Genomic DNA, 14644 nt, shown 5'->3' on the forward strand with positions numbered 1-14644 from the left:
TCAACCCAAGTAATTTTTATTTTTATAGAAGATATATAGTTCTTTTATCAACACTGAGAATTTTATTATGAATTAGAAATGTCAATGGGACCAGAGTAAGCCATATTTAATGAAATTGAGAGAGAGAGAGAGAGAGAGAGAGAGAGAGAGAAAGAGAGAGAGAGAGAGAGAGAGAGAGAGAGAGAGAGAGAGAGAGAGAGAGAGAGAGAGAGAGGGAGAGAGAGAGGGAGAGAGAGAGAGAGAGAGAGAGAGAGAGAGAGAGAGAGAGAGAGAGAGAGAGAGAGAGAGAGAGAGAGGGGGGGGGGGGGGAGAGGATTCTTGTCTCATCTCTCCCAGTAAACAACCAGCCCTTAAGTTGCTACCATCTATTTGGGCACTATGACTAACAGGTTTTTCCAGGTACTGGATTCATGAGGCTCCCAAGAGAGGTCATTGAGACACATAAATCCATAAAAGGCCAAAAGTAATAGGATATGGCTCCTGACTTGCCCACCTCCTTTATTAGGAAAGTGACTTATAGATATCCCTGTCTCTCTCTTGCCCTGGTTTCCTTGAAGACATATTGTCCATCATCTGTCTCTCTCAGAATGGGATGGTTGTACAAGTCTATGCTTTCTTTCCTTTCTGTCTGGCTCAGCGTTTTACCCTTTTTTAGAAAGCAATCATTATTTATTTCTTAGACTCAACAGAAAATGGGCTTGTAGGACTATGGACTTATAACTAGAAAGCACATTAGATCCAGTCTTTTTGTTTTACACATAAAACTGAAGTCCAAAGTAGTTAATTTGTACCAGTTCATGCTGCAGGCAGTAAATAGCAGATTAAGGGACCCTTTTGACTCCAGATTCAGTGTTCTTCCCAAAGCTCCTTCCCCAAAATAAACAAGTGAATTTTTAAAGCTGCTTTTGGGCTAATTGTTGCTTTGTTTTGTTTGTTTTGTTCTTTAATTTTGGACCATACTTGTATTTTCTTTGGTACAGGGAAGTGAAGGAGAAGAAAAGGCCTCTCCCAAATCAAATCAGCATCTGCTTTTTAATTTATAGTCATATCCAGAAGCCTGGACCTCTGAGAGGTCGAATGACTTCGGAAGGATGAACTAAAACCTAGCCATGCATTCTACCCACTATGTCATAGTGTCTCTGGTGCCTCTTTCCTCTACTGGATGGCTTATAAGAGTATACATTTCATGGAAGGGTATAAGATTAAGAGCTACAAAGTACTGTAAATACCATCTAGTTCAATCTCCCAGTTTTACAGATGGGAAAACGGAAGCCTGGAGGGCTAAGTAACTGCCGTGAGGTCACACAGGTAGTGTGAAACTGGGCCAAATTTCCAACCCATGGTTCGGTGACTCCAAATCCAAAGTGTTTCCAGGACGCCATATTGGGCTATGTCTCCTCCATCTTTCTCTATCCTATCCCCCTAGCATAGTGCTCTGAATCTAACAGTTCTGAAATAAATGCTTATGGAATTGGTTGGATTTTGGATTCATCTTCCATCTCTTTAGACAAGCTTTGGTCTTCTAATAGTAGAATCAGAAAGAACACGAATCAGGGTGGCTTACCAACTAAATTTCACCTCCATTTCCCATTCCATCTATCTGAATACTAATTTGGGAAATGACTATCTTTGCCCTTTCATTCACTCCAGCTTTGTGGCCTGAGGAAACATGTTTTAATTTCTCCATCCCTACCCCAGCTGCACTCCCTTCTTTTCATCGGAGCCCTCATTCTCCTTCCCTTCTAGCCCAAATCCATTCCACGACAATGAGGTGGCAGAAAGAGCCTGCCAGCCTGGCACGGCGAGAACCTGAGAAGGCAGTTGCTTGAGAGGCCAACATTCTGAAAGCAAGCCCAGGAACACTTTCCTAATATCCCTGTCCCCAGTGAGCCTGGTTTTTCTAAGTCACAACTTTGCACCGTGACCAAAGGGGCTGAGAAGTCATAGAACAAAAATTGAGAAGAGGAGGGTCCCCCCCCCAAAATGCACCCCCTTGCTCAGGCCAGCAGTGACGACCTATAGAACCACCCATCTGATGCCAGACGGAGTACACGATGTCCTGGCAAAAGACGAAATACCATTTAAGGCGTGATGTGGAAAGGGTGTGCTCAGCACTTCACCTTTAACTTTGAAACCATTTAAATAATTAGAGGAAAGAAAACTCAAATAGGAATTCTTGATGAGCTGTGAAGAAGAAAACAAGCCCTTTTGAAATGTGGAAACTTGGGTAACAAGATCCAAAATCTCGCGTTAGAGGCAGCTCCCTCGTGGCATTCTCATTGCAGAGTTTTGTCAGGCCGTAATGTATATTTTTCCTTGTGAAATATCACCAATCTCTGGAGCTTTGCAGTGCCTGTCCTGCCCTGAAATGCTGAACACATGGTTTTGATATCAAAATGCCACTAGGGTGATTGTTCTTGACTTTTGACAGTTGCTTACGGTTATGTTAGAAAGAACCAGACAGCCTGCATGGTTCTCTGCCAGTTATCTGGAGAATGAAATTAGAGGGATCATCCTTTTGTTTCTGGGGGCCCGGAGAATAGTCAGGGGTGGAGGGAAAAGGTATCCTGCCTCATCCTTGACTCTCTGGGCAGCCATCAGACTTAAGTGGATGGTGGAAAATCATTCCATTGAAGTACTTGGAACTTACTAGAAGAAACATGGGGATGGGACTCTGACTTTATTTTTTTTAAAGATAGACTAACTAGACTTGGACTTATTTGTCTTAAAAAAGAGAAAGATGGGACTCCATCCAAGTCTCTAAACATTTGAAGGGAATGGAGAGTGAGCAGAGAGATGGTTCACCAAATCCTGGAGTCCAAGAGTGCCAAGAGTCCGGGGGCCTCCCTTGGAGCTTTCTGTCCTAAAATAACCTCTGCAGAAAAGGGGTTATTTAGGAAACAGACAAAGTTATCCTTTATCTAGTTGGTAGGGAGCTCAAGGGACTTCATGGTCATGGTCCCACAAGGTGGCGAAGGCTCGAGTGGCTGAAATGAATTGATGAGTGACAGGTCCTTGCTGAGTTGTGGAGGGAAATTAGAATGTGCAGAATACATCTCTAACCTTTTCCAAGGGTCCATATGGCAGACAACAATGCCTTCCCATTTCTCTCTTGTCTTTTTTAAATCTTTAACTTTTGTCTTAGAATCTATAGTATGTATTGCTTCCAAGGCAGAAGAGTGGTAAGGGTTAGGCAATGGGGGTGAAGGTAATGATTTGCACAAGGTCAGACAGCTAAGAAATGTCTGAGGCCAAATTTGAACCCAGGACCTCCTGTCTCTGGACCTGACTCTCAATCCAGTGAGGTACTTAGCTGACCCCTGTTGGCTATCTTAATATAAAATAAATTATGTTGGGGGTTTTTTTTAACCCTCACCTTCCATCTTGGATTCCATACTGTGTATTGGCTCCAAGGTAGAAGAGTGGTAAGGGCTAGGCAATGGGGGTCAAGTGACTTGCCCAGGGTCACACAGCTAAGAAGTGTCTGAGGCCATATTTGAACCAAAGACTTCTCTCTCAGGCTGACTCTCAATTCACTGAGCCACTCAGCTACCTCCATCCCATCAGAAAGAGAAAGCTGGTCTAGGTTACACAGAAGCAGACAAATGGTCATCCAGCCTCTACCTCAAGAACTCCAGTGAAGGGGAACACATCCATTGCCTTCCAAGGCAATATTTTTCCACTTGGGGACAATTCTAACACGTTAGTTATCTTTTTGAACCTTCCATTCTTTGTGCCTATGTCTGCCCTCTGTGAACAAGCTGAGCAAGTCAAAACTTTCTTCAAATACTTGACGATAGCTTTTATTTTTCCCTTGACGTCTACTCTGTGCTAAACCCAGAATCCGTTTTCATAGGGCGTGAACTCAATTCCAGTATTCTGGTTGCCCTCCTCTGGACTCTGTCCCATGTATTATCCTTTCTAAAGTATCATGCTCCAGCTTAATTCAGTAGTCCAGATGTTGTCTGAGCAGGATGGAGCATAGTAGGGCTAAGCAGTTCTTATTCCTGGAAGCCAAGTCTCTAAATGCAGCTCGAAATCATATTAGCTTTTATGGCCACCATATCTATTCTTGTCTCATATTTGGCTTGCAGTTCACTGAAACTCCCAGATTTATTTCAGATGGACTGGCACCTGACCATGCCTTCTAGCCAACTTATATTTCAGCTGGTAATGTCTTGCTTTATACTTCTTTCATTGCTTTCCTCGTGCCAAGGATGTCCACCTTTTCTCAAGGTGTCCCACTCACCCAGAATGCTATCTCCCCCTCCTTTTCTCTGAATCAAATCCTTCTTGCCCTTCAAGATCAAGCTCAAATCCCTATTATTTATAAAGATTTTTCAGACTGATCTAACCAAGAGGAATAGCTCTCTATTAATTCACAGTACGCATTGTCTTGACATCTTTGAAGGTTAATAATGTGCATATTTCCTCATTAATATTTCTTGTATTAGAATCAAGAGTTAAATGATATATTTTCTTACCATTTATTTTATTTTTGTGTATTTATGCATTTTCCTGAGGCAGCAGATAAAGCCCTGGGCCTGGAGTCAGAAAGACCAGAATTCCAATCCAACCTTAGTCATTGAGTAGCTTTGTGACTCTGTTTGCCTCAGTTTCCTCAGACATAAAATAGGGATAAGGGAAAGCATCTACCTTACAAAAGCCATTGTGAAGATCAAATACCATTTGTAGAAATGCAATTTAGCTATTTTATAAAAGTACAAAGAGATTGAAAAAGAAATATGAGAAAGAAAGATGGCAGCTAGGCAAGTTTTATGAAGAAGGACCTGAACAGGACTTTGAGGGAAGAGAAAATTTACATTAAATATCCCCTCAGCTGTCTGTTAATTCAATCATTAAGTATCTGTCGAATGCCTTACTGTGTGCCAGGCCCTGCTCTAAGCAGCGGGGATACAAAGAAAGTGAAAAGATAGTCCCAACACTATCCTTGGCATTGACGCTACAGGGTATGATCCCTGCTTTAAAAAATGAACTCTTTGTTTCCCTAGCCCCAGACCCAGTCCAACAGGGCTGATGGGAGACAGAGGGAGAAGACACAAAACCAGTACTAGAAATTCTGGGCCTGAGATACAAACTATAGAATGTGTGCAGGGCAAGAGACATGAAGGGTACATTCAACTTTTAGAGAAAGATACTACTGGAAGGGGAAGACATATTGGACCTGGTCCATTGAGAGGAGAGATCTTGGGATAACAATTAATGGAGAACATGGATGGAGACAGAATCACTGAACTGGAAAGTTGGAAGGAATTACCCCAAGCATAAAAGAATCCTCCTGAGGGCAGCTGGGTGGCTCAGTGGATAGAGAACCAGGCCTAGAGAAGGGAGGTCCTGAGTTCAAATCTGGATTCAGACACGTCCTAGTTGTGTGACCCTGGTCAAGTCATTTAACTCCCACTTGCCTGCCTTGTAACCAATACAAAATATTGATTCTAAGACCAAAGGTAAGGGTTTTAAAACTTTTTTTAATTTAAAATTTTCAATTAATAAAAAAAGAATTAAAAAAAGGTCCTCCCTCAAATCTACTCACCAAGTAGTTACTTGAAGATCTCCCAGGAGGGAGAATTTATCACTCTTCAAGGCAACCCATTCTGCTTTTGAACAGCACTCATTATTGAGATTTTTTTTATTCCTTTTCCTCCCTGCTATGAAGCCTAAATGGATCTTTTTGCAGCATCCACCTATCTCCTTAGTTCTACCCTATTGGGCAAAATAGAACAACTTTAATAATATTTAGATGATGCAGTAGATAAGAGTGCCAGGTCTCGAGTCAGGAAGATTCATCTTCCTGAGTTCAAATCTAGTCTGAGACATTTACCTGCTATGTCAATGGGGCAAATCACTTAGCCCTGTTTGCCTCAGTTTCCTCATCTGTCAAATGAAATAGAGAAGGAAATAGCAAAATATTCCAGAGTCTTTGCCAAGAAAACCACAAATGAGGTCACAAACTGAAATGACTACGCAACAATAACAATTTCTAGCAAATATCTGAGGTGAAATTTCATTCTAGGTCTTCAAGATTCTAAGTCCATAAAAGTAATAAAATGTAATCTAAATTGTAATGAATTTACATAATTTTATTAATTAATATTATACAATAATATTATTATGTCTTTTAAAAAAAACTCCTACTTTCTGTCTTGGAATCAATACTCTGTATTGATTCCAAGGCAGAAGAGTGTTAAAGGCTAGGCAATGGGGGTTAAGTGACTTGCTCAGGGTCACAGCTAGTAAGTGTCTCAGGCCAGATTTGAATCTTGGTCCTCCTGTCTCTAGTCCTGGCTCTCCATCCACTTAGCCACCCAGCTGCCTCCTATTATTTCTTATAATTTTTATCATTAATATATTAATTAATAATAAATCAATATAATAAAACATAATTAATAATATCTAATAATATTAAAAATAAATTTATATAAAAAGTAATAAAATCCTGCACAAGAGCCTGTTAAAGATTTGAACACAACCAGCACGTCCCCTTTGATTCTTCTAGGACACTGGAAGAGTTCATTCTAGGAAGATGGCGCCCTGGGCAATAAAAACAGGACAGGGTTGGGCCACGGAGGAGCTCACTTGGGTTGCAGCCCTGCTTAGTGGGGAAGAAGTTGGCAATCTGGCACCTTCCTATTTTAGCTAATTATTATTGCTAATGATGTGCTGAGCTCAGTTGTTTCTACCTGTAGACAGAGCACACAGGCTGTCAGCACCTGGGAGCCAAGACCTGTTCTGACCTAGTTATGGTTCTGATTATAGAATTCATAGTGATGTCAGAGGAGAATTAGAGGAGGTGGAAGGAATGGCAACAAAGCCTTTATCCAATGGAGGCTCCTAGCCTTCAATATAATATCCACAGAGTTTAGCCAGTTTCATTCGTCTCCAGGCTTGTTTCTACAGATATTTTTGCTTTGTGGGTACATGGACGAGCCAGAACTTAACTTCATTTTAATTAAGATCATAGATTTAAATTTGGAAGGCATTTTAGAGATCTAAAGGTAAGAATAATAGCTAGCATTTATATACTACTTTAAAGTTTACAACACATTCAATACCCCATTCCCCATTTTACAGAGAAGTAAACTGAGGCTCAGAGGTTTAAGTCACCTGCCCAAGGGTCCCAATTTAGATGCAAACTCCAGTTTTCCTGCCTCCGGGTCCTGTGCTCTCTAGCTAAGATGCCACGCTTTTTCCATTGCTTCAAAACCTATGCCTTGAACTTTAGTTAAGCCTCCCCATTCTGCCAGGGAGTCTCAAGAGAATTGACTCTAAAAGAACTCCTCCACTGAGGATTCCATCAGGCCCAGAATAATCACTTTGGAGATAGCTTGCTTTCTCCTCCATCAAGAGAGCCTGAGCACATGCTAGAGAGTGACAGCCTTAAAGTTGACCCAAAATCTGTTTGAAGCAATTAAACGTTCCTATCAGTTCCTATTTTTCAGTTTCTGAGGCTTATCAGGTTTTCAAAGCCCAACTTAAGACAACTGGAAAGATATCTTTCCCATGGTTCCCCTGCCCTCACCCCCTTTCCTTTCCAGAATTCCCTCATCTTGACTGACAAAAGGCTCTTTGGCCAAGTACGTGCTCTTCCACGTACAAGAGATTGGAGGCTCTGGAACCATCCCATGCCCTTTTGCTCTGAAGGCTGAGTGCTGGCAATCACATTCTTTTAAACAAGCCCTAGCTCTCCTCACCTATGACTGCTTTGTAATTCCAGCCAAGTCCTTGTTTTCATTGGATGGGGCCCTGCTGCTTTGAAAACTTGAAGGCAGCCAGGAGGTACCACAGAGAGAGCTCTGGCTCAGAGCAAAGAAGACCCAAGTTCAAATCTAGCCTCAGGCATTAGATCTATAACCTTGGGAAAGTCACCTAAGCCCTCTCTACCTCTGCTTTCTCCATTGTAAGATGGAAGTCATAAGGGCGTCTACCACCTCCCAGAGTTATTAGAAGGATGAAATGAGATACTATTTGTGAAGTACTTAGTCATGTCCAGTACATAGGAGCTGCTTGATAAATGCTTGCCTCTTTCTTCCCTTCACTTTTATAAAGGGAGTTATCATCCATTGGCTTACCAACTTTGCTGGGCCAATTGGGATTTTCAAGGAACAAAGATGGAACCCAGGCCATCTAAATATTGAGCTTACATACAGTACATAAACAGAAATACATTCAAAATACTGATACTATTACTTCATCAGTGGGTTCAATGAAATCTGGGTCATTTTCAACCATTTAAATTCAGCCAAATAACTTTGGGCTCTTTGTTCCTCGAGTTATTCTTCTATAAAAGGAGAGTTGGATTAAATGATATTTACGGTCCTTTCCAACTTGAAATCAATGACTCTTTAACCCTAAACTATTGGGATACATAAGGAAAGGATGGACTCTTTAGGAATGCATGGACCTAAAATAGGCAGACCTCAGTTCTCTTTAAATACACTATTCCTCAGTAATCTGGATAAGGATGAGCAGAGGATTGGTAAAATGATGTTGGTGTTTGGGGGCTGTATCTTGGAACTCGTCAGTCATCCTAGCTGGTTCCATCTATTTCACTGACTCCTTCTGGAAGACGGGAGCCTATTTGAACCATATTGCATCTCCTTGCTAGTATTTATTTAAAATGTTTGCCTTCATAGTCATCAGGGAGATTGTTCTATTGTTTTCTTTCTCTGTTTTTTTTTCTTTCTGGTTTAAGAATCAGCATTGTATTTGTGTCATAAAAGGAATTTAATAGAATACTTTTTTCAACCATTTGGCCAAATAGTTTACATAGTATTGGGATTAATTGTTCTTTAAATGTGATTTTTGGCTTTCCTAAACATGGGAGCACTTGTATAAAATTTATGTAATAAGCATCACCTGGCAAAAATCAAGGAAGAGAAAAATGTATTCATTAAAAACACAATTTCACATCACGTGAAAAACCTCTAATTCGAGAAGAGCCAGGTAAAGTACATTTGAAAGCAAGGTTCATTTTAAGCCACGAATGACTTTTTATTAAGCTTGTCTTCAAAGATCAGCTATGGCTTTTACAGTACAGGGTACCATGGTTTGTTTAAGGAAATCCCCTTCCTGTCTGTCTCGCAGTCAATCCTCCCATTCTGGCAAGTACACTTTAAAAATTAATAATGAGACTAGCAAGAATGCATTTATATAAGCAAGGACATTAGAATTATTTTCAAAATAAGCATTTGTGCAGCACATAACATTTTTAAAAGATTTAAAAATCAAAGATATTAACTAGATGAACCCTCTAAGACTTATTTTCCTGAGGCAAAGACATTGCCAAAGTGAAGTCTAATAAGAGTGTGTTATCCTTGGAATAGGCCATCATATTGAATTAGAGAAATGTGTTTCTTCCCTCTTTGCCCAAATTATACCTTTAGAACATCTTTTAAAAATATATGGAGAAGATAGGGGAGCCTTGTAAAATGGAGGATATTTGTAAAACCAGAGAGGTAGACTAGGGAAGTGTTGCAGAACATGGATTTCCAGAAGTGCACTTATGAACCATTAAAAAGGCCATTAAAAGAAGAAGAAAAAAGAGAATAATGAAAGCAATATTTATTTTTTTAAATAACCTTAAGGTATTGTTTGATGGTAGGGATAGTTGAAAAGACAATTTGTGTTCAATTAGGAAATAGAAAAAAAAAACATTTTTAAAGGGTAGAAAAAGAAACATTACAGCAGTAACTAGGTTTCAGGGTTTCCTTGATCTTAGATCTCCAAAGTTGGATGGGAAATCCCTGCACAAATGATTCCCAGGAGACTTGAGTTACCAGTTCTTGTCATAAAAAGGCATTTGCTCAGAACACAAATCTTAAAAGAAAAGTGAATTTTGGGGATCCTTCTGATCCATTATAGTTTCAGCTTGGCTCTTTTGGGGGGGGGGATCAAGTCAACTTTCATTCCATACTAACCTTTTTCATTAGCTATGAAACCGAAAGATTGCATTTGGGAGAGGAGGGGTTAAGTCATCCCAAAAGTTCCCTTAAAATTTAAGAATTTTAAGAATTTAAGAATTGTTTAAGATTGTTTAAAATTTTAAGAATTGTTAGGGAATGGGGAGAAAATTTTCCCACCCTGGCTACTAAAATAAGCCACAAGGCCTTCAAATAAAGGCCCAGTCAATTTTTTTGGAAAGCAGGCAGTTTGCAGACACATCAGAGACTGGCTTTTGATAATTCCACTGATTCTGCCAGTCTCCCTTTGTCTTCACCAGGGGCAATGTCTCCGTCTGGTTTCAAGGGAACTGGTGTCAAAGGAAAATATTAGCATAGCAGTAAAATCCTATCAGCTCCCTCCAGTTGGGGTCTTTGTACACACAGGATTTCATGGGACAACTTTGGCCACAAGTGCAAGTAAACATCAACTATCAGCAGCGAGAAACTGGCAGGAGAAGGGCTGGTTTCCTTTCGTTGGCCAGTCATAATCATTTTGTTTAACATTCCGCTGGCAGACTCCAAAGGAACCCACGTACTTAGCTGGTGCTCCAGGCGGTCTTGCTCATGGAGACTTCCTATTTTTTCCATGTTGAACCCACTGCCCAAAGCTCGTCCTGGCACTTGGCTGCCAAAAGCTAACTGGAGGAAGACTTGCCTTACCCATGGGACTCCTGGGGTTACTTTGATTTTTCAAAGCAAGATAGTCCTGGTCTTTCGGCTTTGAAAAGAGAACACGCATATCCTGTAAATTATCAGGCCACGTCTAGACAACCTCTACGGATACATTCCAGCTAGAAGAGACAATGCCGATAACTTAAAATTGTACAGAACTACTGGACTTCTTCTGTTCAATCTTCTCTAGAATCCACCCATTCCAGTGGTTCCAAAAATGACCTTTTCATCTCTTCTCGACTTATTTATCTTTCTTTGAGGTGATTTTTTTTAAAGTCAATGAAAGACATTTTTGTTTTGTTTTGTTTCAAGTGTGATAGAAAGAATTAGAGAGATCAACAGAATCCATCATTTGGAATAATCAGTACCTTTCCGAGGATTGAATATATTTTTCCATCTATATAATAGCTTGCAAATTAGTAATATAAGAAGAGTTATTTTCATGGAAATCTGTGGACCAAAAGAGTAGAAGTTCCAAGCTAGAAGGAACCTTGATAGGATATTCTTCCAGTCCAACCCACCCCTAATTAAAAATTCCTTCTATGACCTACCCAATGAGCAGTCAGCCTTCCAGGAATTCTGTTCCAAATATGGACATTAGACTAATAATCAGCTTTTATAGAGATGACCCCCAAGCACTGAAAAGGGCACCTCTCCTGCCTTCTTAATCACTAAATGATAACTCAAATACCACAGTGGACAGATCTGTATTCTCGTCGATATGGGTATTTCTTCCAACAAATTTATGCCTATCTGCCCTTTGTGAAACTCATCTAAATCCTCCTGGAAGTTTCCTCCTAGGGATCCATATTAGGGCTCTTCCTCTCAAGGAGAACCATGGAGTATGATAGTTATCCATAAATGATTTATCTCCCCTGCTTGCCTTGCCAGAGGAGCCCACCTTCTTTCCTGATAGTGCTTTTCTATAATGAGATCCTTTACAGTGTGACTCCTTCATAATTCTTGGGTTGAGATGTCTTGCAGCCTACTCATACCTACCATGGATCTCAGCATTGCAACTTGGGTGACCCTGAATTTCAATTATTTGGAAATTGTAGCATTCTGTGGCTCATGGCCATAGAGTATCCCTGGCAGAATATGAAACTAATAATAGCCACTCACTTTCATAGCCCTTTTTCTTTTTGCAGAATACTTTTTTTTTACATTAACTCTCAGAAGAACCATTATCCCCATATTACAAATGAGGAAACTGAGTGCTTTCAGAGTTAATCTACATTGGAGGTTTTTATCCTTAGACTTCTGTCTCCATATCACACTCAAACATGATAAAAATAATTTTATTATTGGATATATTTTATTGTATTTCAATTCCTTGGACTCTGGTCTGTTCATGTGGGGCTCATGTAGCCTGAGTACCAAATTAACCAAAATGCCCCATTGCATAACCATTCCAGATAATAAAGGCTTTCCTAACTCTTGCCTGGGTTCCGTGCCATGAGAAGAAACAATTCCAGACATGGAAGCTTCCAGGTTTTATTTTATAGAACAATAGTGTGTGATGAGAAGGATTCAGTTCACTAATTCCCTCTTGTGTATGCTTAGGAAAGAGACCAAAGGGAAAAGGAAGAAAAAAATCATCCTATCAGGAACATTTCCAGATTTTCCCTATGCCTATTAAAGAAGTTGGGGGAAAAAATGAAGCAATGATAAGTGTCACTGTTCAGAAAGAGGGCAGTGCTAGGCTAGCATACTTTTTAAGATAACTTTTTATTGATCTTTGTTTTTATAGCATCTACATTTTTCAAAGCATCCAACCCCTCCTTATCTGGTTGGCCCATTCTTGATTTTTCTCCTTGTCTCATTGTTTAAAGGCCTGAGCTTATTGTATGACTACTTTGGCAAACCGAATTACTCTTACCATATGTCAGACATGAATCAATATCCTCTCTAAGCTCTAGCCTTAAAAGGAAAAAAAAACACCACTGTATTTGGAGCACTAAGGTACCCCCAGATGACATTTATCAGATTCCTGCACTCACATATATGTAAACCTAAAGTTTATCTTCCTGCAGCCTAGAGAAATGAATAAAATAAAATTTCAGTTGGAATGTTTAGACGTTCCAAAGAAAAAATTCTCCTTGAGCACTTTCATCACTCATTTGCATATAAATAATATGTTGGGTGTAAATAATTCATATCTATTCATTAAAGCAAGTCTAATAAGATCTCTCTTTAATAGCCCCATAGTTCAAGCTATTGGAAGGATATACTTAAACTTAAACTTCATTTAACACAGGAGAATTTTCAGAAATTGAGACAAATTTCCTTCCCAAATTATTCCAGATTCTGAGATTATGCTGCTTTGGTGTTTGATTTTTTTAAATCCCACAAAATGGGTTAGCACAGTGAAAGTATCAAGACTCTCAAATGACAGAAACAAAATGATGAAACAAGAGAGGCAAGGTAATCACTGCCGCTGTCGATCTTTGGAAGGGCTCCTTAACAACTCAGCAAACTTGGAACTCTAAAGAGTCAGGGGAGGAGTAGAAACCAGTCAAGTGGGACCTTTGCACCAAGAACCAATAAGGTAACAGTAAACAGGAATAATACTGGGCAACATTTCCCTGTGCATATTTTTCCTTTGTTCTCTTGGAATTCCTCTCTTCCCAGAATGGAAATCAGTAAAATATATCTCAAGACATCAACAGTACTTGCTAAATTATCTTAAGATCAGGGCATGAATAAAGCCAATTACAGAGTAATTTATGATGAATCTGCTCTTCAAAGGTCTTCCAAGATGCCTTCTTCTCAGAAGTTTGGTACTATGTGATGTAGGAGAGCAATGAAATACAGGAACAATAAGGGAGAAATTTCCACATAAATTTGAGGTTTCCATATCATGTTCAGTGGAAGAGGGAAGGACAAGACAATTGGCTCCATATCCTTTCTTTACCAGGTAACCAATATCCTTCCGTATTCTAGGCAGCGCCAAGCCAATTATCCATGGTTTCCATGGTTATTGATGCAGAGTTTCTATAAGAAGAATCACTATAAGAAACATTTTTGGATATATTCTTATTCCCAAAAGGACCATTTTCCAAAAGTGCGACCTAATAATTTGCTATTCTATTTTATTCCCTGTTTACATTAATGGTATTGGCAGGGATGGAAAAGAAGAATGGATTGTGTTTCTCAGTTGCTATAAATAAGATACTGGGGACTATGGATAGACTGATGACTGGATAAAGTGAGTCCTAGGATTTTCTCCCAAGCTCATAAAAAATATCAGCTTATCAAAGAAAAAGGGCTAAGGACTCTATCCTGGAGATAAGAGATCAATATTTTTAGATTTGTCCCCCCCAACATGTTTGGTTGTTTTGCAGAGATTGAAGATCCAAACTCAACTCTCAACTCTACCACTTGTTACCTTGGGCAGGTCATTTCTATCTCTCTAAACCTCAGTTTTCCCATCTGTCAAATGAAAGGACTAAACTAAATGATCTCTAAAATCTCCAATTCCAAAGATTATGATCCTATAGCCATTTTCTTATACCCATGGCTAGAACCCAACCAATGTTGTCAAAACTTTGGGGTGAGATTAGACACCTGCATGCATTTGTCTCTTAATACCATGGCTCTGAGTGTTAGTCTTTTCCTGGAACAGCCCCAGTGCACAGAAACCTGGCTCAACATTTTAGACAGAGAAATCTTTCACTTTATGTTTCTCTCCCTCCATATAGAGTTGCTTTGCTAAGTATAACTACCCATTTGCTCTTGCTCCAATTTCATAACTGTATTAACCCTTCATTCACACTTAATGTCAACACTGGATGGGGAGGGGAGTGGGAAGGAGACAAATTTTCCTCATAGCTCACAAAGCTAGCCTACTTTCTCCACTGACTTTTAACCCACATAACTAACTGTAAAATGGACAATTTGCCTGATTATACATTTAAATGAGAAAATCTATTTCGCCTCTTTAAAATTAATAATTATGTAGCTAAGTGGCACAGTGGATAAAGCATTAGGACTGGAGTCAAGAAGATATA

The 14644-nt window shown here is 39.6% G+C and overlaps 1 protein-coding gene across 3 annotated transcripts in view; it reads left to right on the forward strand.

Moving 5' to 3' along the window:
• The window catches only part of LMCD1 (LIM and cysteine rich domains 1), an 88029-nt gene that overhangs the window by 16398 nt on the left and 56987 nt on the right, over positions 1-14644 (forward strand). Inside the window, exon 1 of one of the 3 annotated variants that reach the window (XM_056804573.1) lies at positions 6744-7016. The exons of the other annotated variants lie outside the window; for them this stretch is intronic. The gene's annotated coding sequence lies outside the window, so the exon portion shown is untranslated. Of the gene's footprint in view, positions 1-6743; positions 7017-14644 lie in introns of those variants that run through there. 3 annotated transcript variants of the gene reach the window in all.

Source organism: Monodelphis domestica, chromosome 7 (assembly GCF_027887165.1).
Source record: "Monodelphis domestica isolate mMonDom1 chromosome 7, mMonDom1.pri, whole genome shotgun sequence".
In the NCBI taxonomy this organism is placed as follows: Eukaryota; Metazoa; Chordata; class Mammalia; order Didelphimorphia; family Didelphidae; genus Monodelphis; species Monodelphis domestica.